At 36.4% G+C, this 25,481-nt stretch overlaps 1 protein-coding gene and 1 pseudogene across 4 annotated transcripts in view; both read left to right on the forward strand.

Annotated features, from left to right (window-relative positions):
- Nucleotides 1-25,481, forward strand: part of Pdzrn4 (PDZ domain containing ring finger 4) — a 390,589-nt gene that overhangs the window by 17,231 nt on the left and 347,877 nt on the right. The window lies entirely within an intron of this gene.
- Nucleotides 1-25,481, forward strand: part of LOC147821486 (mortality factor 4-like protein 1 pseudogene) — a 73,121-nt pseudogene continuing 47,640 nt past the window's right edge. Inside the window, exon 1 of the transcript XR_015446908.1 lies at nt 1-25,481. This exon is cut by the window's right edge and continues 47,640 nt beyond it. The product of XR_015446908.1 is annotated as a mortality factor 4-like protein 1 pseudogene (transcript).

A 25,481-nucleotide genomic window follows, 5' to 3' on the forward strand; every position in this document is an offset into this window, starting at 1 on the left:
GGGAAAAAGTAAGAACCAAGATGGCTTATGTGCAGGTGCAAATTTCCAATGACGAATGTCATTGTATTGTATACCTAAAATGTACCGATATAATTAATAAAAAAAACTTTCCAGAGTTTCTTTGAATATGTATCTGTCACAAAGCCATGTGTGCTTCCAACTTGACTCACTTTTCTCTAGAGGAAGACAAAGTCATTCTGCATTTCTTGACGTTACCGTGTTTGATTATCTCAGCACGCTCTATTTTTAATGTTAATCTTTTTGTAGGACCAGTCTCACACTCTGTATCTCCCTTCACAATTCTTTGTTATAGTGTCACAAAGATTAATATGATCCCTAAACAAATTCTTTTGTCCTAGATACCCTGTGTTGCAGTTTTTTTCACTTTCCTGAATGTGTGGGTGTTATTTTTCAGAGGCATAATTCTTTTCAACAGATAAGAATGATCAAAGTAGAAAAAATATTTGCTTTTCTTCTTACCCAGGCTTTTACATACAGCATATTTCTTTTTATAGCACAGAACTTTAAAATGCATATCTCCTTGTAGACATTATAATTTTTCTTTGGATTCAAAGGAGAACTCCAGTAATATCAGATCTTACTGATTTAGAATTAAGTCATTGAGACATACCAAGTTAGACCTAAAATAAAGGTAGGTCAACAGGCAAGCTGAGGATAAGATAGAATCTTAGACCTGAAAAAATTGAGTGGCTCAAAATTGTTATGTGGTCAGTAATTGAAAAGTGATTTTAATGTAGAAGTAAACCTATGGCATATGCCTATGATCTCAACACTCTGGGAAGCTGAGGCAGGAGGATTGCAAGTTTGAGCCCAGACTGGGAAACTTAGAGATTTAGCCAGAGGCTGTTTCAAAATACAGAAAATAAATAAATAAAATAGGCTGCAGCTGTAGCTCAGTGCAAAGGCCCTGGGCTCAATCCCCACTACTGAAAAATAAACATTATATTTTATGTATGGAATATATTCCATATTTTACTGTCATATTTTACATAAATATTTTAAGTGAAGTCATGAGCTATCAAACCATCTATCATTCATATGTATGTCTAATAAATAAGGAACTAATCAACTATATCTCAGTACAGTATAAATTATGGATTTAATACTATATATTATAATGATGAGGGTGATGCTTATTATAGAGGCTAATAATAATGGAAATAGTAGACACCAGATTAGTGGGTACAAAGTCTAAAACAGATAAAAGACAGAAAAATTAGAGTTAAGAATGAACTATCTGTAACCTGTCTGAGTGTTTTGAGATCTTCATGGATTGCTGATTGATAAACACTGTGTGAAGAGCTACATATATTGAACACATTGGTGTCATAAAAGGATACCAGTGAATAACTTCAACTTGGATATGGTTTAGTAGTTTCAGGATCAACTTCATAACATACAGGGAAAAATATGCTTTGGTTAATTTAAAAGTAACTATACACTAACGTGTAACAGAGACCCAAGGAGTTGATTGAGCTTCAAATTAATTATATATTATTAGTCAAGTGTGTTGCTTAACAAAACTGTCAAGGAAATACAGTGATCTTTCTTTCTCTTTGGTGCCATTTAGAGTTTTTAAAGGCTTTCATTATTAAAAGGTCCCAAAACAGTTAGCAGAGCAGGTTTATTCTTAACTCCGAATTTCCTGATTTTTTTGGTCTGTTTTAGGGTTTATACTCATTAATTTGGAGTCTACTATTTCCACTGTTCCCAGGGTTCAACTGTTGAATGCCAGGACTCATAAAATTGACTAGCTTAAGAGAAAAATTGTAACCCTGTTTCAGGAATACTTAAAGAAGAAAATTTTGGTTTTCAGAGTTAGCATCCCAAAGTTTAATATTTCTAATATCTTTTCATAAGAAACCTTTTCACCAAATAAACTGCCTCCTAGTTTATATTGTTTGAATCACTTTACTTCCAAGGTCTGTCATTAATATGTGCATCATTTCTAGGATTTAATTTCTAGACTTTGTCAATTATTTGATTTTTAATAATGATCACAGCCCAATGTGTTTGTCATCTTTACCATATTCAGATTAGGTCTTTACATGAAAATGATTTCATATTATCAAAAACTAGAAAAATATATAGTTTTTTTTTTTACTTATCTCTCATTTGTATGAAGCATGATGACATGTAGTTCCTTCTCCTTAAAAAGACCTTGAGCATGAGGAATATATTATTCTCTAAGGAAAAGACCATAGTAAAGAAAGAAAGTGAAGAGTGTTAATTTTTACATAATTTTTTTTCTGTTTCTTTTGTGGACTTTTATTTTTCAAGAAAGAGACCACTTGTATTGAGTATTTTTCTGGGTTTGCATGTATAACATAATGATTTTTCACCATTTTTTATGTTTCAGGTGTTTGGGAGTGTAGAGGTTAGGTTTCATTAGGTTAACAAGGTGCTTAAACATTGAGTGTCTCTAATTGTATTTGTGCATGTGTGTATCTCCTCTCTGCAAGGTCTAAAGTAATGTGTCAACACTTTCAGATAATTTTTAGATCTTTATTTTGGGAAGAGCTCCTGGGATACTGTAGGAGTGGCTATTAATGAACCATGAAAAGTAAGTAGTGGCTTATGATTGGAAATGAGCTTTTTTTAAAAACCCATTTTTAAACTTTCTAAAAGGTCATTTGGATACAAATAAAACATCTGAAAATTAGGCACAATTTTCTTTAATGGTACACATAATATTAGCAAATTTTCTATTGAAAGTGCTCATAAAACAACAAAGATATAATGTTGGATTATTATCTTTTGGAGAGAAAGTATTGAATGTACTTTGAATCTTACAGTGTACATAAGTTGTAATAAAAATACATCTGTTGCTTGTTTTCAGCAATTGATGGACATTTAAAAATATCAAAGTATAAAAGTTATTTCAAATTGTTTCATTTGTATATATTTATTGAAAAATGATGCCATAATAAAAATATTATTTAAAAAATGCTTTTACTTTTGGAAATTCTGAAACTCATGTATAAATGTGAACTCAACCTGTAAGCTTTCTCTCTCCACATTTTTTGTGTAATTCCTAGTATGGACTGTTAGGTCTGAGTTTTACTGAGGATTTAAAGTCTTAGAACTGCTGAAACCATATCTAAAATTTCAAATTCTTTTAGAATTTTTATCCAAAGGAAAATAAAGTCTAAAAATTGTTAACTCATTTCTATTCTAAACCATTGAAATTTATTTCTGCTAATTATAGCTCTTCTCCCTGTGTCAAGCTGTTATTAAAAAAAAAAAATCTCTAAAACATTATCACTTTCATAGTTAAATTACATCTATCCAATGCCAGGGAATACAAATAAATTACTAATTCAAAAAACCAGAACCCAATATTTCATTCCCTTAACAAATGAATATAATTGGAGATGTTATGTCACTGTCAGTAGTCCAGCTCCCAGAGTTGTCATGGTAGGGTACATTACAAATAGTCACTTTGTTAAAAGTACTGTTAGCAACCCTTTTCTCTTGAGGGAAAAAAAAATCTCAGGATGTTGAAAGATTTTTGGATATTAAATGTTTTTTTATTTTTGAGAAGCCAACCCAGTCCTGGGATTGTTCTTTTTCTTTTGATTTTTTGTTTTTGTTTTTGTTTTTCATTTTGTTTTGTTTTGCTTTTTGAGACAGGGTCACACTGTGTAGCTGGGGCTGGCCTTGAACTCACTGTGTAGCCCAGGCTGGCCTCGAACTCACAGCAATCCTCCTGCCTCAGCTTCCTGAGTGCTGCCTGCGATTATTCTTAAGCATGCAACAAATTTATTGCTTTGGGAAAAAACCCATTGGACAAATATAAGGGAGGTTTTTATTTCTTTGTATCAGCCTATTATTGGATTGGTTTTTCCTATTCCTACATTGTTGAAGAAATTTTTCACACTAGGGGTGCAGTTCAGTAGTTGAGCATGTATTTCCACGTGTAAGGCCAGGGATTCAATAATTAGCTCAACAAGCAAAAAAAAAAAAAAAAATTTAAACAAGAAAATTTCCTCTGTACTACCATTAGCAAAACAAATTTGGACTACTTAAACAGAAAGATAATCAGAAAACTGTTATCCTGAAACTTCAGCATAATCTAAAGAAATACAGGAAGAAGGCCACCTGTAGACACTACTGATTTGATAATTGGGCAGCTTAGGCAGCAAGCACAGGGGCTACGTGAGTGAAAAAATTTTAGTGTGTTGGACTTCCTGAAGATCTGTTTAGGCAAAGTAAAAGTTACACATACCAACCAAAATCAAGATGAAAACAAGATGGTAGGTTTTATGAGACTTGAAACACACAACACTGGCGTACATGGTGCATTCACCTGTAAATGTTTTTCTGTTGGGTTCTCTTTTTTATTGGCCACTTTATGGAATACCGGGTTGCTTTGTATGATTCCTAAAATAGCTCATATACTTAAATCCAATTTTATAAATTCCTTTTGCAGTTTTCTGTTTTCTTGCATATTACTGTACCCTTTAGAGAAAAATCAACAATTCACTAGACACCGTCCTAGCCAGCCTCATCACGAGAGAAGCCTGATCGGTTGTTAACTTGGTCTTGCCTCAGACCAGTCCACATTCTACCACGTTGTGGACCGTAATAAGGTTATACTTCTATAGGTATTACCAAAACATAAAGTCCCATATTAGATATTTAAGCATTTATTTTGCTCAGACTAAAATATTGCTAAGCATATAGACATTTTATAATATTGATGCAATATTTTTCCCTGTTTTGGATGGTGTAATGTGTTTTCCTTGTAAACTAGCAGTTGTACAAGAATTTTGTCAGAAAAGTGGATTTTTCTCCTACTATGCTTATTATCTTGTGTTATTTAAAATAAAGTACCTATACCCTTTACATATAAAAATAATTAACACTCCCAAGTTTTGTATTAATACATAATTGTTATACATATTAATAGGATTCCATGTAATATTTCTATACTTTCATAGAACACGCATCGATCATATCCAACCACACTTATTCCAACTCCTCCATGTCCCTTACTCTGCTCTCTTCCCAATTTTTAAAAAACAATTCTACTTTCAAGTCTACTACTTTTTTGGTTTTCACATATGAGATAGAATATATAGTATTTGTCTTTCTGTTTCTGGTTTGTTTCACTTATAATTGCTGTTCTCTAGTGCCATCCATTTTGCTGCAAATGACAAGATTTCATTTTTTATGGCTAAATAGCACTCCATTGTGTATAGGCAAATTTTAAAAAATTTCGTCTCTCGATTGGCACCTAGGCTGACTCTGTATCTTAGCCATTGTCCATAGTGTTGCAGTGAACGTGGTTATGCAGGTATCTCTTTTTTTGATGCTGACTTCCCTTCTTTTGGACATATACCCAAAAATGGGATCGCTAGATTTTATGGTAGATTTTTTTAAGTCTTTGACTTTTTTTTTTAAGGAACCCCTAGAGTTTTCTCCACAATAGCTGTACTAATTTATATTCACACCAGTACTGTGTAAGAGTTCATTTTTCTCCTCATCATTATTGGTTATTTTTTAATCCTTTTAACTAGGGGGTATGGTACCTCATCATAGTTTTGATTGGCACGTCCCTGATAGCAAATGATAATAGAGCCTTTCTTGTGTATTTGCTGGACATTTTATTTCTTCTGAGAAGTGTCAGTTCAGATCATTTGCTCATTTTTAAAAATTTGGTTACTTAAATTGTTAAATTTTAGGTTCCTTATGTATTCTGGATATAAACCCGCTGTTAGATGAATAATTGGCAAATATTTTCTCCCTTCTATAGGTTATCTCTTAACTCTTAGTTGTTTCCTGTGCTGTACAGAAGCTTTTTAGTTTGATGTTCCATTGATTAATTTGTGCTTTTGTTTTCTATGCTTTAGGGGAGTCTTATTCAGAAAAGCATTACCTACACCAATGTTTCGAATGTTTCCCTTATTTTCTTCTAATAGGTTTTGGAGACGTAGCTCTTACATTAAGGTCTTTGATTGATTTTCAATTGATTTTTATACAGAGATAGAGTCAAATGTCCATCTACTGCATGTGGATATCCAGTTTTCCCAGCACCATTTGTAGAACAACAGCCCCTCCCATGTTATTTTTGATTTGTTTTATATAAGAATAGCTGTCTTGAATTAAATTAATAATTTCCATGACAGAACAGTTATTCTCTATTTCTCCATTATAATATAATCATTTTCTTATTTGTTCAACAAACATTTTCCTCATTTTTCCTACGAGCCAGCTATTGTTCTAAGCAATTGTTACACCGCACCTAGGGGACTATAATTACAGTAGTGTCTCTCATTTGTTAGACAGAAACTGCTATGGTTTATATATCGATTGAATGTCTCTACGAGAGGTTTGTATGCTGGGAGCTTGCCTGTGGAGTGGCAATATGGGATGTGATGCAACCCTGAAACGACTGGTATGGTGGGACACCCTTAGGGGCACTGCCTCTGGAAAGAAGTAGGGTAGTTCTCATGGGGCCTATTGAATTCTCACAAGATCAAGCTGTCCTAAGAGCTAGCCTGAATAGCTCTTTGGTTTCCTCTTTGAAGATAACATCTCTCCCTCCCACGTACACTGCCTGTTGTTGGAGTGCCTTCTGCTCTTAAGTCCTCACTAGAGGCCAAACCAGTGAGGCAGTCTTGGACTTTGAACTTCCAGAAACGTGAGCTAAATAAACTTCTGTTTGTTTTATAAAGTTAGCCTGCCCCAGGTATTTCACTACACTAATGCAAAACTAATACAGAATTTAAACACATTATAAGTTATAAATTGCAATAAATGTATGAAGGAAATTTTTGAGCTGTTGTTTGAGGAAATAATGGGGGTGGGGAAAGGTGGTTTTTATCTGGAGAATCAAGGGGATCCTCTCTGGAAAATGACATTAATAGCAAAACTTGAATAGGAGTAGATGTTAGCTACCAAGGCTAACCCAAGCTCTGAGGTGAGAAAAGTCTCAGGATACTACAACAATTGAAGGAAAGCAAAGTGGAAGAAGAGCTCCTAGTGAGGGCAAGAGGTTGAAAGTGCCTGATTCCAGGCCGGGGATTTAGCTCAGTGGTGCTGCCACCTGCCTCACAAGTGCAAGGTCCTGAGTTCCATCCTGGTACCAAAAAAAAAAAAAAAAAAAAGCCAGGCGTGGTGGAGTGCTCCTATCATCCCAGCCCTTGAGAGGCTCAGGCAGTTTGAGGTCAGCTTGGGCCCAAATGTGTTCGAGACCAGCTGAACTATATAGCAGGATGCCTAATTTGTACAGCAGATTGACTACACAGTGGGGTTGCTCTGAGAATCCTTGTTGATCTGGAAAAAAAAAAGATTAATTGCACCCTTACTCTCTAAGTGCCTCATTTGATGTTAGATCATATGGTCTCCCTATTTTATTTAAAATAATTACATTTATTGTCTTGTATTATTGAGACCACAGTTCTGGGATCCTCCCCCTGCTAAAAAAAAAAAAAAAAAAAGATTTAAGGAAAAATCTTGATAGGGCCAGGAGGGCTAAGAGGAATGTTCAAGACTTTAAACAATAATAGTACTTTATAATACTAGAACTAAACTTTATGATAGAATACTTTATTAATTACAAAATGCTTTCATGTAAATTCTCTAATTAAATCCTTACAGCACTTGGGTATTTAGTTAAATTCAGTCACAGGCTAAAAAAATAGAGGCTTAGAGTTTTTATGAGGTTTGTTCAAAATCAAAACTGTTCAAAGAAGGTGAGCCTCAAAGCATTGTATCAGGCCATGCTGTGTAACTGTTGGGAAAAGGGTGGCATAGACGATAGCTCCAAATAGCCCTTGCCTGAGGTGAAAATTTTCAACTTGTACATCAAGGGGATATGTCAAGTACTGGTAAAAATAATTCCCTAAAATATATATTCCCATCACGATAGGCCATCGGTCGAGACTTTAAAGACAGTAAACTATGAGGCAGATAAAAGTGAAGAGATTTATTTTACTAGTCTAAGGACAGAAATAAGACTAGATGTTGTTTATTATGAACTTCCTACATATCATTGGTGGGAATAATAAAAGTGATATTCCAATAGCATTCAAGAGCACCGTCAGGTAGACGTTCCTAATGCTTTGTACCCTCATAGGAACTCTTCTGCTATTTGTCATAAATAAGGCTTGCATGAGTGTTTCTCACATTAGCATACAGAAATATCACTTTAGGAGCTTATGTCACAGATCCAGAGTTTTTTGAGATAAATAAATAGAAAATAATGAAAGACCTGAGTAGTAGATAACTTGGAGATTATTTCAGAAGGTCTGGAGTGACTCTGAAATTTGTATTTTAAGAAGTACCTAAAGAATTGGCCGTGTGTGATCTTTATATTACAATTTTAGAAACTCTTCCCTAGAAATTCTTATGTAATACAGCCTTAGATTGAGACAGCCCAATACACAATTTCTGTTTTTCGAAGGCATTCCTTAGCACTAAGAAATCCTTAATACTTAAAGAATTGCATTCTTAATGATGGAAATCTAAGCCAGAGAAAAGATGAGAAGGGAAACATTTTGGTCAGGGAAGGGAGCTCATTGCTCTCCGTATCAATCTTTTCTTGGCCTCACACAAGGAACTTTGGTCTGTATTATTCTAGTGAGCAAATTCAATTATTTTAAATAAAACTTTGACTCAACTGTTAATCAGGAAGATGCATTTCCATAGGCCAACTACAGTTTGAGTACAACTGCTGATCATTAAACATTAGTGCAGATTGATATTCTGGACATTAGAGAATGTTATGGATAGCAGCCAATATTTTCCTCAAAGATGCTTGTTGTATTGAAGGCTTGGTTGCTGATTGGCTTTTGGAAAGTGACTGGATCATGAAAATCCTGCTTCCATGGGTGGATTCATTCACTGATGAGATCATGATTTGATGGTATCATGCATAGAAGAAATAATAAATGTTCTTCATACTCTTATAGAGATTTTTAAAAGAGGAGATAAGTACTGTACAAATAAACATGAAAGTTATATAATCAATTCTATTAATAAAAATAGAAACTGCTGAAGTGGGAGTTGTTTAAAGGAAGTAAAAAGATTCACTTTAGGTAAGCACAAAGATGTCCATATGGAGCTGGAAAGATAGATAGGATTTCATAAGCTTGTTCATAAGCAGTTTGACTTGAATACAAAGCAGAAAGCATTTCTTAAATATATTTTAGTTGCAAATTTTGAGATTTAAAGCCAGAAAAAACTTCAAGTATATTTTTAAATATTTTTTGGATTAAAATGTTTCTCTTGATCTGAAACTCTCCATATTCAGAACATTAAATTCATGTCCCACCTTCCATTGAATTTTTTTATAATAAAGAATAAAATTGAGTAAATTACTCTATATTTATTTGACCTGCTATGTTTATAGTTCATCTCTGAGAATAGAACAGATATTTTCTTTGTGTTAGGAAACATGGAATCATAGAGCATCACATTTAAATAAAATCATAGTCAGCCTATGTCTAAATTAATATCATTTTATTTTCTTAAAAATGAATCACCTGCCTTGGTAACATTCATAATAAATGCCTGTTGTCTTAGTTACTTTCCTCTTATTGCTGAGATAAAATACCCAACACCCCAAGTTAAAAGGGAAAGGTTTATTTGGCTTATAATTCGTAGGGGTTTTGGTCCATGACAGCTGGCTCCAAGGCAGGGTGGCAGAGGAACAACAGTTCATGGTGGCAGAAGACAGCAAAAGCAACAAGGGACCTTAACGTAGTCTTTCTGCCCCTTTTATGTTATATAGATTACTTAAGGAGGTTGTGCTCATACCCTCAATCCTAGTTCCCTTGAGCCTAGCATTGCAGCATGAATCAGTTCCAGAAAAAGCCCCCACCCATGACTGCCTGAGGCGTTGGGGGAACATCAAGACACAAGCCATAACCCCTATTTACACAGAAGAAGCTTCATCATTAAGAAATCCACGCTTAGGAAGAAATCTACACCCCAACCTCAGGTCCTTTCCCAAACAGACTGGTTTCAGCTCTTCTACATATCCTGAATGATCCTTTTATACTTTTCTCTCCTTTACCTGGGAAGAATCTGTAAGTCTAAAGCTAGTTTAAGCAGCAGATGACACAGTAGCATTACCTAAATCCAGGACTGTGTTTGGACTTTCAGTCCTTAAGGAGAGATCCATGTGCCAAATCAGAACAGCTCAAGTAATCATTTTGCCTTTGTTTGAAATCCCAACTCGAGAGGTCAGAAAGCCCCTGTCGTCAGCAGTTTCATAGTCAAGTCCCTGTGCGTCACACAGGTCCCAGGCCTCCGGATGATCTGCTGTCACTCTCTTGAAATTCCTAATCATTTCTGAACAAGGAGCTCCTTGATTTGATATTGTGCCGGGCCCTGCAAATGTCATGGCTGGTCCTGCTCTGAGGCCTTTATTCCTTCCTGCAGAGACATCTCAGAACAGGATGAAAGTATCCAACAAGTACTGTCCTTTTGTAACAGGAGAAGAAAATTAGATTTTTGAAGATCTAATCAGATGGGAATGCCACATTTTCCCTAGTTCATTCTTATTTAAAGAAAAAGATTCATATTTGAAACAGTGAATAAAGGTTCAGGAAGATACTGTTATTTTTCTATCAGTTTTGCAAGTACTTTTGACAGCCTGAATGAAATCTATTCTCTGACTGGAATGGAGATGGTTTTCCTACTTTAGCTCTACCCTAGTCTGCCTCCTCTGGCTTTTATTTTTGTATTCTTTCATGAAGCATTCAGACACTTTCCATCTTAGGCACCCTTAATGTGGACTGCCAATAAGACAGGCCATGCTGCATGCGGACCTCCTTGGCCATTGTGCAGAGTTCTTCTCGTATCCCCAAGGCTCTGCTAAATCCCAGAAATAACTTCAAGGCAGAAGTAGCAGAAGACACATCATTATTTCTATCAAATTAGCATAGACACTGCTGGCCCAACCAAGACGCAAAGGACTTAGAATCAACAAGTCAGATAGCACAGGGCTAAAACATGGTGCAGATGAAATCATTTCCCACACTGAAACTTTTGAGGGAGAAAATTTTTAAGAAGCAGTCCACCATGCTTTTCCAGTATTCAGTCTGCTTCCCTGGTACAATGCATCTATTGAAAGGATTAAGCCGATTTTAGAAAAACAATCTTTCTCTTGTCTGAATTGCAGGGATAATTAAAGTAGAAGCCTATTTCCCTTTAGTGGGTTGCGTGAAGCTGTCTTTTTGTCCAAGCCCATTGTTTCACTTGATTTGCTCTTCCGCTGACACCTTGCCCTTTGGCCAGGGAAGGGAATGGTAAAGAAGATGGAGCACATGAAACATGTCAAGGACTAAAAAACAAGAGTTTTACTTAAGAGCAACCCTGATTACTTCTTTTGGTAGTTTTAAAGGTAAAAAGTTTATTCTGTGTTATGAATATGCTACAGCACACTCACTTCTGGTGTGCATTTCATATTCAGATGCTTTTGTTTCGACATTTTTTTAATGGCTAGAAAATAATACGTAGAAATATTATATACTGGCACGTCTCCTATATAGGTTATTTTTAATAAGGGTAGTTAAAAGGACCCTTGAATAATTAAGTTGCATATATTGAAATTAAATAATATGAAATATTTTTTCTCATTAACCACAGCCCATTTTCAACAAATATGTATCACATAGTTTGAAGCATATTCAAATATTTTCCATGTATTGCTCCTTATAGAACTTTATTTTATTTTATTTCTACTTTTTCATGACAAGTCAAATGTTTGGCTAAAAGTGAATAAACCTTAAGTTTTAACTATAGAAATATTTCTAAAACTTGAAGCGGATGCTTAGGGATAATAATGTATAAAATGTATGGTTGAAAAAAATAAGTGCTGCTTCATTAAGTATGCATTTACAGAGGCTGCCTTGCATCCTGCCTTTCAGCAGAGGAGCAGTCTGAGCACTCAGTACCTGGGTCCTAGGTGCCTGGTGGAGGTGTGGAGAGGATATGAATGTGCCTTCCTTCCAACTGCAGATGGTGAGAACACACCAGGAAAAGGAGACTGAGAAAACGTCTCAGAGGATGTGCTCTCTGACCTGAATTTTGATGAATGAGTAGGAGTTCAGTCAAGATGCAGGTGGGACTAGCAGGACAAGAAAGCAGGAGAGCTCAAACCTCAGACCATATCACTCCAAATAATATCTTTTTGCAAATAGTTTACCATTAAAGTGGAAATCAAGGAGAAGAAATAGTCTAGCGATAACACTCTTGGAGTTGGAACATGCCATTCTTAGCAGTCGGAGGAAGCATAATTTCTTCACTAATCAGTTATAGTCTTGGCAATATCCACAATAGTCTCAATTTTAAATAGCTGAAACACTTGAAAGAAATTGGATTATATGTTAGGCGAGGTAGTAAAGCTGCTAACTGACAAACTTGAACTTACCTTGAGGATAGACAAAGTTTGCTATTGGTTAAGATGGTTCACGAAGTGTAAGAATCAAGAAGCAACCTTAAGGTGATACTAAGAAATTAATTGTAGATATTTGCTATTTTTTTCAGAAAATGGAATATTTTTCATTAATTTTTATTTTTTGTACCAGGGATCGAACTCAGGACCTTGCGCTTGCGAGGCAGGCAGCAGAACCACTGAACTAAATCCCTGGCCCTTCATTAAATGAAATTAAAGCCATATCCTGCATGCCAAAAATTTTATTAGGAATTTTGTATATTTAAGCCACCATTTTCACATACTGTAGGTTATTCTACTAATACAGCCTACAACAACAACTGGAAAAGTTTTAGAAGCTTCTCTTTGCAAGTTAGACTTAAGAGTTGTGTCTGACCCCTCCAGCCCACCCCCAGAATGAACTGGTATGGGCACCTCCCTTAAAGGCAGCTCAGCCAAAGCAGCTTCACAAGGAAGAGGGCTAGTTGGGGGGAGTGTGCTGAGTGGAGGAGCAGCTGTAGGGGAGCCTAGAAGTCAAGCTTAAAATAAAAATAAAGAATTTTTTCTATTTCCTTTCTTTCTATAAAATCTGTATTCTATTTACAGGGCTTTCATGACAATGACAACAACAACAACAAACCACACACTGGGTTTAATCAAATAAATTTTCTCACAGCTTTGGAGTCTAGAAGTCCAAGATCAGGGTGTTGGCAAGACCGGCTTCTTGGGAGGCCTTTTTCCCTGGCGTGTCAATGGCCACCTTTTGGATATATTTGCACAGAGCAGTTCCTCAATGAGTGTCTGTCTTCATTTCCTCTTAGAAGGATACCAATCATGTTTAACTAGGATTCACCATATTGGCCTCATTTAATCTTAATTATTGAATGTTAAGGCTTCAAATATAACTTTTGGGTGAGACATAACTTCAAAAGAGCCCTCAATTCTTAGGTGGTATGAGTACCTGACTTATAGTAGCATGCAGTAAATATTTTCTTAAATGTTTGAAAGAGTAAGGAAATGGCCCATACAGAAGGTGATATCAGAAGCTGACTTGAATAGTGTGTTTCCTAAGACTATGGAAAGAAAGTATGTGCTAAATGGGAAGTCAGTTCTGGAGCTCCCAAAGCTTAAACAATTGGAATTAGAAAGTTAGGAAATAGACCAGGAAGATCAGAAAAATGTTGAGCATAGGTCAAGAAATTAGATTCTTAAGAATGATATCTCAGTCTTGACACCAGTTAAATTTGAGTATTTAGGGCCAGGACAATCATAATTTGGAAGGAAAACAAAACACTGTAGAGAAAACCATCTGCTTTACCTGGAGGCTCCATCTTCCTCCATCTTCTTCCTACAGCATAATTATGGCTATGATGAAGGCATTCATTTTCCCATAGTCTCTTTTTTCTTGTGGGCACACTAGACTCCATTTCCCTGTTCCTCTATCACATCGGTGAGTCATATGACTATGCTCTAGGAGAGAAAATGCAAATGGAATTTCAAAAGAGCTAAGAAAGAAAAGAAAACGAAAATTCAAACAGAAGTAAAAGTACTTCCAGGCATGGCATAAAACATCCCTACAATCACTCTTTTTCTCTGATACTCTTTCCTGCTTCATTCTGGGAAATGAGGGATAATAAAATGGTGAGCCACATATCGGGGGGGGGAAGTCAGATTCCACTGTCACTGCTTGGAGAAGAGCCACCCAAGAGAGCTTTTGAACCAGGAACACCTGCTTTACACTTTCCATGGCCAAAGTTAATGTTAAATTGCTGAGTTTTAAGGATTGTCCCTTTTAGTCCTCCTAGCACAGAGATAAGTACTTAGTAGTTGGCATCCTGTTGTAATAAATACACTGCATCAGCTTAATATTTAGGAAGCAATACATTTCATAAAGCAGGAATTTGAAAAGCAGACATTATGTCAGCAGCTCTCCATAAAAAAAGTTGAAAAACAGAACTTTACTGGTATGTGTTGATATTTATTCGTTACATTTGGCAAAATGAGAGATGATCTCAGGAAAGAACTGGCTGCATTTGTGAGTAGAACTGATAACGCATAAAGAAATTGTAGAAATCAGGACTTTGTAGACTTGGCAAAGCCAGCTGCTTCTAGATGTTCAGGAGTTACCAAGTTATTATGAATTTGGCAGGGAAAAAAAGCTACATTAAGGTCATGTGTGCCCTTCCTATTCAAGCCTCAAAATCTGTAGTTGACCTCAAGCAAGTTAAAGTAGGAGAAAGAAGCATTGAACAAGAAAGGAAAGAAATTTGGGTCCCTGACTTTCCAGGCACAGACAACAAATTAAAAACAAAAACATCCAGTTCCCAAAAGGGAATATTCACCAAAACATACCCTTTGATGAAGGAATTTCCTGCACAAGGGAGACTCAGAGGTTAGAGCTGGGACCATGGAAAATGAAGGAAAATATTGTTTTTGTTTGTTTTGTTTTCAGACAGCAGAATCATAATCCAATCAGAAACTTGTGGATAGATTTCCCAACTCTAGAGAAAAGCTTTAATATGTATCTTACAACATTGACAACACATTTCCATCATTGAAAGTAAGGAGTGAACGATGATCTGGTAGAATGGGGCTGCGCTTCTAAGAGGAATTCTTTTCATTCCATTTATCAAATTCCAAATCAATACTTTTTGTTAAAGTAAATATAAAAATAAAATATTGACATTGGGAGTTATTGGGCCATTAGGTCTTGACATGGACAGTTAGAACAATGACCCTTCCATGCCTGGAGATGCAGATATGTACATAAGCATGGCTGTCCTGGGGAATGGGAGGAGAGGGTGAGATTCCTGACCACACCTCCCTCCAGAAAACTGCACTTAGTGAACCTAGTCTGGTCTAACAAGGGCAGCTTTTCCACATTAAGTCTGCTGAGGACAGTGTTATAATTGTCTATATTTGAATGTGGGACTGCATATAGGATTTTAGTCTGGAGCTGGGATCCCCAGAAGCTAATATTTATTGAAAGCTCACTATGTGCCAGCCTTTATGATATTCAGCTCTCATGAAAGCACATGAATTTGGCCTGTTATTCACCCCATTTTACAGATGGCTAAACTGATGCTCAGAGAAATTGTCCTTGCCTGATGTTGTGTGCTAAGTCTGATATTAATGGCTGGCTAATGTGTGCTGAGGGTCTGCTTCATTTATTGACACACATCCATAGCATTATTTTTTGTGATAGTCTGGAAAGGTTATTGCATTAAATGCAACCATCAAGTTTAATTGGTCAGTTATGTACTGAGTGTGATTAAGATTAGAACTCTTTCTCCCATGGATACACGGTAGTTAGAGGTTCAAATGGTTTTAATGAGTAGAAAATAAAAAATGTGAAAGTGCTTTTAGTGGAGTTAAAGAACAAAGAGAGGAAAGCCAAGAGGATGTGTTGTTAGGTGATCATTATCAGTGGAACACTCCTGCTATGGCTTGGGATTTTCCCCTACTGCTTGGACCTCTCCAGGCATAACCTGTTCTGAGTCTGTTTCCCTTAGGATCAGATTAAACACTGCTTTGAAATGCTTGAGCTCATTATTTGATGTTACATGTTTTTAAACATGAAGCCCTTGGCATTGTCTGAAACACACAGTGGACCCTCAAGTTACGACCAGCCTAACACATGAACAACTTGAGTTAATTAAGTTAATGGAAGATTCACCTGCCTCTTGTTATCTATAGCATGTAGCCAGGTAAACATCCAGATGTCAGCTGTACTGACTTAGTTACGACTAGACCTCGGGAACCAATTGAGTTCGTAAGTCAAAGGTCCACTGGACCGTGTGTTGCAATTATTATGAATACACTGCAAAATGAAGGCCTTTTTCTCATCCATTCACTTACCAGTGTCATGGCTTTGTTCAAAGAGCAGCTCCTTTGTGAGCAGTTACCTAAACATCTTCCTTCTCTGCACATTTCTAATCCAGGTCCTTCCCGGCATCCTTGCCTACCAAGTTTCTTCTCGTAGCATTAGCACTCTAATGTACCAATATGCCCGGCTGTTTATTTTCTGTCTACCCCTCCATGGATCAGAAGTTGCACAGAGCATTTGTTTTTGTTTATCTGCTGCTAAGAACTCCAGGGTGCTCCAAGGGCATAGAGTGGAGACTGGTACCTAGTAGCTGCTCAGTACATTTTGTTGAAGTCACAGGATCACTTAATTTTCATTAAATTCCAAAAGAAGCCCATAACCTTAAATGAAACAAAGGTGTTAAATTGTAAAGCACAGGACCTCCCAATTTTAAATGTTGCCTGATCAGTGCAGGTAATTAAAATAGGCCTGTGGCTTAGATATCAGCCATGTGAAACGTGTTTATAACCTATGCTTCAAGGTATTCCCCCGGCTGGGAATATTGGTATTTTAATAATACCAAGGCTGGAAAAACTAGATCCAAAGAAAATGCAAAGTCATTATTACCAAGATATCATAAGATTGTTCACTGTGACTAGAAAGGAATCATCTTGACACTTCCTTCACTCCGTCCCCTACACCCCACCCATGTGACGAAATAGGCTACTGCCTTTCAAATCAGTCTACTCAAGGCCTCTCTCTATGTAGTGCCCTTTCTCACTCCTGCTCTGTCAGTATGGCCAACTTTAACCTGACCATTTTGCCATGCTTTTTGTTCTGTTTTATACACAAGTATCTTGCCTGTTAATATCATGCAGCTACCAAAAATACCCCCACTTGCAGATAGGCATATACATCATAAATAGATAATTATTCCCGTTCCAAATTTGTAGAATCATTTAAACTTGTAGACAAATCCATATATTTACAGTGGTTATGCTAATGTAAGATTATCTTTCACAGATGGGAAATAAACCTAGCAAAAGGTGGATTAAAAAGATATTTATGTGACATTTAGAGCATGAGAAGTGAGTTCAATCAAGCCATAGTCAGAAGTAATTCCATCTTAGCTCGAGGCTTGATCTATTCATCTCATGTGAAAAGGCTAAGATCCTTAGTGATTATAAAGAGCATTGTTGCTTCTCTATATTTGTCAGGGCCAATATGGAGTTTGTAAATAACCCATCAAGCTGTACAGTGAAATGTCAGTATCACCAGGATACATAGTGCAACTGTATGTATATGAGCTATATGCTGTCTGGGGTTTAACTATATCCATTTCTCTCCTATATAAAAGTATAGTAATGAAACAAAATGATCAAAAGTAGAAAGAATTGGGAAAAACAAAAATAATGTCTTAAGCAAAGAAGCAGCCACTACACACACACACACACACACACGTCAATACAGTGTATGATCATACACTGAAAATATGATAGCTTTCAGAGAAGTTACTTACCAATACAATTTAGTTTACTAATCCAGTAAAGGTATTTGATTCTATCCACAAAATAAATAAAATGATACAAGGAAAGACAGACTGAACTACTGTGAAGAAATAAAGACTGAATCTAAGTGTACTTATTGCCAACAGTAATGAACAGCTTTTTCCAGGCCCCAGATGTTTCTCTAGTGCTCCTCTCATCAGTTTAACAGTGGTGGCTGTTCGTTAGCACATCACCACTGATGTCATAGTGATCATCTTAATGCACAGAAGGGAGACACAAGAGGGCTTCTTCAGGCTGAAGGTTAATTTTAATTGAGTGTTGGGGCAGAAGTCAGACTTTTAAGCTACAGAATAACTTTTGTACTATGAGAATTTGAGTATTCAAGAAAGTTCACAGTAGCATTAGTATTATGTGAACAGCCTGCTTGGATATAATAGGTCAAAAAAGTGACTCAAGTCTTAAAAATTCTTGAAAGACTTTTTGCCAGAAAAAGACAATGTCCAGCAAGTTAAAGTGTTAACTGAGGGGGAAAACCCCATGACATTTTATCTTCCTAAATAAAAAGCTACCTTTGTTCAGGATATGTCATACTCACGGGGCTGTGATGTTCTGCTTTTTATGAATCAGACAATTGTAATGTCATTGACAAGTATAAGCATACATTTCCTTAAAGAGAAAACAAAGTGCAGGTTGACGGCTTCCTTTGAATATCTCTGGAAACAGTATTCCTTATAGCTCTTCAGTGAGCCACATCTATGAGAGTTCATATCATAAGAAATGAAATGAGGTGATTTTCTTTGTCTGTGTTTTTTACGTGAAATAAATGAATTTCTTCTGTGGAGAGAATGTCATAGAATTTAAAAGTCAGGGGGAGTGCATTACTGTCAGCCTAGATGAGATTTAACACTCTTAAGTCTGAAAAATTAGATGTGATATCCTTCTTTCCAAAAATATTTTTTCCTCCCAAATTAAAAACCTATCATTTTAATCCACTGGTGCATCACACAGTTTTATAATTCCTTCTGTTATTTTACTCTAATGAAAATTATTTCATCTGATTTTTACACTGATAAACCAAGACCGGTAGTCTGTATTGTGCCCGCTGAACTCACGGATGGACCATGCATGGTGGGAACCTGAAGATGAATACTTTGGCTGGCATCCAGAAATTGTTCAATGAGAGAATAAAATGTTCACTCTTATAAGTAAAACTGTGTCAGACAGGATTCTTCAAAGGTTTCATAACCATAAACGGAAGATTCACGGTCACAACAGAATTCCTGGTGCCTTGGTATCTGCATTAAATTGCTCTCTTACCTGACAGCAGATTCTATGCGTTTCTAGCAAGTGTGAATCATCTCTTTGATTGTGCACGGTCAGTGCTCACTCAGACCTTTGCCTTGTCTCGTCCCCCGCCTCCCCCCGTATCAAAGCATAGGATAGATGCATTTTGTTATCTGCTTTCACCTAGTTTCCTATTGCTCTTTAAGAGATCCCCATGGCCACTGGTACCACTCCTGCCCTGGATTTTGTTATTTGTACCCTTCTGCTGCTGGGCTTCCAAAGCTGTGCCGACTCTCAGGGCCTGAGGCCGGCTAGACTTCCCATTTTTTCATAGCCTTTCTTCTCTCAGGGTCCTAGGTGAGGTCATAGACATTCTCTGCATTTCTCACTAGAAAGGCAGCCTCTTTTCCCAGGCTGGAAGCTCAGGAATTATCCAACTGTGCATTTTTTAAAGGTATATCAATTTTATGCACCAAGTGGATAAGCTCAGTAATTTTCCCGAAGTTTTTACAAGTGGCTTTTGATAGAGATGGTTTGTGAGCTGATTTTTATTGATATGATAGGAATTCCCCCATAACTCAACAGGAATCGGTTTTCAAGACCATTTCTGTCACTCCTGGAGGCCAAAAGTCATATACCTGATAATCATAGACTTTGCTGCCTAGGAGAGCCCTGGTCAGCACAGCCGATAGTGAGAAACCTTCTGCTCTAAGTTGACCAGGTAGAACATGCGTCCTTGTTAGGTCTGGATATGGGACCTGTGCATCCCGTGCATGAATGGGGAACATCATGCCATCTTCTATTCCAGAACCCTTGCACATCTGCGGTTGTGTCAATTGCAGACTCTTAACCCCAGTGTTTTCCCGGCCCCCATCATGATCATGGGATTGTATCCTAGCAGCAAGGCTATAATGATTATCAGTTATCCCAAAGAAAGGATAACTAGAATGGTCCATCCTCTGTAAAAATAGAATCATAAAGTGCATACCAGCTGACATATCTGTGATGTCTAGGTTCTGCTTCACTGTTCTATCTTTACTTCTGTTTCCCTTCATTTGAAATGAAGCCCAAACAATTTATCACTTTTAATAAATTACAAATTGGGGCTTTTTAAAATTTTTTGAGTTGCTAAATTTTTTTCTTAATTTGCAATCTATCTGCCTCAACCTCCTGAGTAACTAGGATTACAGGCATGCAGAGTAAGAATATCCTATTGGAACTGGATAGTGGAATAGTGTACTATCCTGCTATCCTGAGAAATGGTAGATTCCAAATAAAGTATATTTTTTTCTGTCAATGGACTTAAAAATTCATCTCTTTTGAAGGTATTTGTTATTTTAAACAATATTTTGATTACTTTAGATACTTTCAGGAAAGCAGATTTTTGTCTTTCATTTCCAACCCTTCTACCTGATTTTATTTGTAATAGTCACATACAAGGTAATTCTTTTATATTGACACACAGCTAATCTTTTTTAGCCAGGAGACAGGAAAATCTGTATTTCAGCCACCATCAAAAATAACAGTATACTCTTTGTTTTGTCTCTTGAGTTGTCTCATTCTACCAGGATAGGATTAATTTAATTTGTGTCACTTCCCCTATGGTTTAACGGAGTGTGTAGATGTGTGTGTATGTGTGTGGGTGTGTGTTTTGGAAAAAGAAATATGGAGGAGATATAGAACAAAAGTCCATTCATGAGCTCACATTTCCTCCATTAAAGTAGCACATTCATCTGAGTGAATTGGCACTGATTAGGGCAAGGCAGATCCAGGGAGTTAGGAGCTGATTTGGTTTGCTAAGCCCTTAAGCAATAAGATTGCTCTATTATCATTCATGGGTTCTGTAAATTTCTCAATTGATTTATTCAAGGTTTTTATTAGGAAAAAACATATGTATGTTGAAACTGCCTTTGTGTCTTCATTTGTTGGTATTTACATTGCCTAATTTCCCAGTGCCACCATTTATTGCAAAAAGAATTGGACTTGCTTTCTCATGACATATATAATAGCAAAACCCTGCAAAATAAGATAGCTAACTTGCAGATCTATTTAATTTGACTTCCCTGTTGTCAGAATGGTGTCAGCATGCAAATAGATTTCCCCAGAGGTATGATTATTCCACAGTGATAGTCACTCTTGATTTCATATTGTAAAGTAAATCAGCTTTTCCTAGATTCTGTAAGAATTTAGTTATCTTCGCTATTTCAAAATTATTATTGTTTTACTCAGTTGGGACAGAAAACCCCCAAACTATGATTAGATTCCACCCCTTACTTTACTGTAGGACACTGAATAATTCTCACCTTTCTGAGCTGTGATTTCTTTAGTTGCCAATTGTAGTTAGCACAGTAGATCTTGAGGTACCATCAGCTCTAGTACCAAAGATGTATAATTCAGTGAAAACAAACTGTAAAGCCTTAACATTGAAGTTATCCTTGAAAAGGCATAGTGTAACATTTTCAAAATACTATGGTATTCCATGTAACTGAATATAAGAATTATAAAATTTTGAAATTATTGAAACTATTGTTTTATAACAATTATAATTAATGATATACATAGCTTTCATAAGTGGATTATTTGAAGATTAATTTTTTTGTATTTTTAAATATACAAATGTTTTGATTCTTTGTAAGGCTTTTAAAAAAAATACAGATGTGTGTTATGGAATATTCTCTGTGTTAGGAAACCCATTTAGATTACAACTCTAATAGCAAATGTCATGCTAAAAAGTGTGTGTTCACATTTGAATTTCTAGGTTTTGATGACATACTGTTTTCTTGCACTTTTGCTAAATATGTTTTCTCATAATAAAGGAGAATAAATTGCCGCCCACAGAGCCTCACCTGCTTCTTTGCACTGAGTTACAGAGGGAGTGCATTAGTAGTCTTTGCTCTCTTCTCTGCGCTCTGAACCTAGTGTGGAAATATTCTGCTCCTTCCCAAACATCGCTTGTGGACATGCAGGGGGATGTTCATCAGGTGAGCCACCAAGGCCTAGAATGTGCCAGCACATTGTGAAATTTACTTAGCTTCTAGAAGTTACTTTTATCCTTGGATATTTGGCACATGAGGAGATGAATGAAAAAGAAATCTGTTTCCAGATCTCATAGAGAACCTCTGACTGGTCTCCATTAAAGAACTCACGGACCCCTTGAGGAAGATCCGTTTTAGGGAAGTCATTGATCCTAATGAATAGAATCCTCAAAAAGCCAAGTGTGCGGCACCTTTGGAAAACATTTGCCTGATAATATACCTTACTTTTTTCCTCTGAAATCCTTGAAATTACAGGGCTTTATTGGCTACTTTCATTGTAGTTTACAAAATCATTTTGGCAAATACTGAGATTTGTAATTCTTTTTTCTTTCAAAAGAAAGGGTAATATCTCTGAATTTTTACAGTAGGATTTTTCATGTAAATTTTGAATAAAATAGCCAGCATTAAGACAGAAATTCAAAAACCTTTGTCAGAAAAGCCATCTTAGGGCTGGGGATTTAGCTCAGTGGTTTTGCTGCCTGCTGCACAAGCACAAGGATCCGAGTTCGATCCCTGGTACCAAAAAAAAAAAGAAAAACCATTTTAGAAAAATTCAAAAAAGCTTCTCAAAGTTGCTAAGAAAGAAAATTCCAGGTTCTAGATATGGGGCACAGGAGCATTAAATTTAGAAACAGGACTTTCAGAATGACAACATGGAAGAATTATACTGGAAAATTTAAATTTCTATTTTGTCTGTCAAATGTACGTATATCACCAGGAAGTTAGTTGTTTTAATAATGGTGGTTTCTAGATTTCTGGGGTAAGAGGATTTAGTCACATCTGAGCACATAGGAAGCTTTTTCAGTTCATCAAAATGTGCATATTTGTCTTACATGAGATAGAATATGTACATTCACAAACCCTAAAGGACAATGTTTTCTTTTCAGGGTTACTCTTTAGTAGTTATATATCTCCTTTGCAAGTTGATTGGGTTAGAGCTGTTTTCTAGCTCACTGAATCTGAAATTGGAGCTCGTTATTTAACCTTGTGACAGATGGAGACATCTGGTCTCAGCCTTCAAAGATGAAATGTGAATGAGCACACGTGAGTGAATATGAGACTAATTGAAGTGGACTGACCGAATAGCCAAAGAGGGAAGTATTCCTGGCACTCCTCTGACCCAGCTTTGAAGGCAGTTACCAGGCTGTATGAATGACCCTGGCTCACCTATCCTGGAAGGGGTTAGAGGGTTACCTAAACACACAATAAACCTATTGGAAACACCTTTTTGGAAGATTAGTATTCTTGGATAGGTCTGGTCTGTCTTACCAATTATAAGAATTAAAGAATCCTGCTTCTGAGATGAACACTACACTATAATCTTATGTTGTCCAAATATAAACTTTTAATGTAGTGAAATGAAATATTAACTCTTTGCCTGGACAACAGCAGAAATAGCTCAGGCCCTGCTCTTCTGAGCTGATGTAATAGGGCCTTTTGTTCCCTTTTCAACAATGTACCCCCTCTGGGAAAATAAGAAAAAGGCCAAATAATAAAACAAATATGAATATAATATGTATTCAAAGTCTAGGTTTTAAAATTTATAGCATTTCTTACAGAATATTAAAATAACAAAGAATACAAACAATTTTATTAAACAGGACCACACATGCAAAAACCCTCTAGAAAGCTGAGAGATTTTTATACAGGCAGGGATCAGGGAGTGGATTCTTAGATACATACTGTGCATCTGAATGGAGGACCTTGAGAAAGTAGATTCATATGCAAATAGATAAGCATGTGGGTCCAGAAACCCTGGACCTTATAGTTTTAATTTTTTTAAAAAAAGGAAGAACTCTGAATTTTTATGTAAAAATCTCAATTTTTAAATATTTCAATTTTTTAAAAAATGTCTATGAGCCAAACCACATATACATGTGATTTCAAGGGTCACAAATATTTGTTTAACATTTGTTGAACATAAATAGCCATCATAGTTTCAGAACTCCATTTTCAAATGTGTAAACTCTCTTTTTATCATTAAAGTTTCAAAAGTCAAATTAAAAGTAAAGAGTTATAGTCAACAATCTAAATTAGTAACTCAGCCATTTCAGGAATCAAATTAATCCCAGAGAAAGTAAATTTTAAATCAATTTGAAATATGTTTTTATACTCTAACCCGCAATTATTAAGCACCCACGTTAAAAGATATTGGCGAGGTGATTCAATACGTTTCTTAATGAAAGTAATTTTCCATCCAGTGGATGAAAACTACTAGCTTTAATATAATGCATATGAAAAAGCAAATGTGCAAATGTCATACAGCTAGAGCAAGAGGGAGAAATAATTATCTCATAATGATCTCTGTACTTTCATGTAGGAGAGATTGATTCTTTTTAGGGAATTAAGGACCAAGTAAAGTATCCTGAAGGAAGTATATTTCTGATGTGGAGAAGAAAATGAGCCACTGCAGAATTGGGAGTGAGTGCATCCTTTTTGCTTAGATGAAGCCCTTGTAAATGGCCTGGCATGGCTAGAGCACAGGGGAGCCAGCATGGAGCAGAGGTGGGAGGCTCACTTGGGACAGATGTGTTTGTGGGCTTTATTATCTAAAGGGACAAGAAAATTCCAGAGCATTGTAAAACTCAGATGAAGCCAACAAGACCAAAAGCAGAAAGATTATTTAGGATAATGTGTTAGCTTGTTGTTGCTGTGATAAAATGGTGGCGAAAATGTTAAAAGAAGAAAGATTTACTTTGGCTCATGGTTACAAATATTTTGGTTTGTTGGTCAGCTGGTGCTGTTGATTTTAGACCTGGGGTAGGCAGAAACACTGCAGAAGGGGATGGCAGAGGAAAGCTGCTCACCTCATGGCAGCTAGGAGGGAGGAAGAGAGGGAGAGACGGAGACAGAGATGCTGAGATTGAGAGGAAGGGGTGGGAACAAAATGTATTCTTCAGATCTCCCACCCTTTCCTGTTATGTGCTTCATCGAGTCGAATCCCACCTCCTAAATCCATTGCGCAATGAACTTGTCCGTTGATTAATCTGTTGATGCAGGTAGAGCATTCCTGGTGCAATCACTTCCCAAAACACTGGCAATGCTTCAACATAATGAGCCTTGGGGAGACATTTTAAATGACGCCTATAAGAAAAGCTGTTTCAAAAGCACAGTAACAGAGAGGGGCAATGGCCCTGGAAAGAGGCAAGAGATTTGCATGTCACAGCATGCACCAGTCCAGGGGTTGTTTTATTCTGTCTCTGCAATACTAATGGTAAAATTTGATCTGGATCTTAATTTTTTTTTATCAGTCTACCTATCAACTCACAGATGTCTGTCAATTTCAGCATAACCAGTAGAAAAAGAAAGAAAGAAGGCAAGGGGTATTTGGATATTCCTGCATAGTCAAGAACAAATTCTATTTTCAATTTCTGGATCTATTTTATTTTGTAAGTGGATTTCTTGAGGCGGGAAGGACAGAAAAAAATGAGTTTAAAAAA

This window comes from Heterocephalus glaber, unplaced genomic scaffold (assembly GCF_053883595.1).
Source record: "Heterocephalus glaber isolate CG9 unplaced genomic scaffold, H.glaber_assembly_v1.0 deba00001733, whole genome shotgun sequence".
NCBI lineage: Eukaryota > Metazoa > Chordata > Mammalia > Rodentia > Bathyergidae > Heterocephalus > Heterocephalus glaber.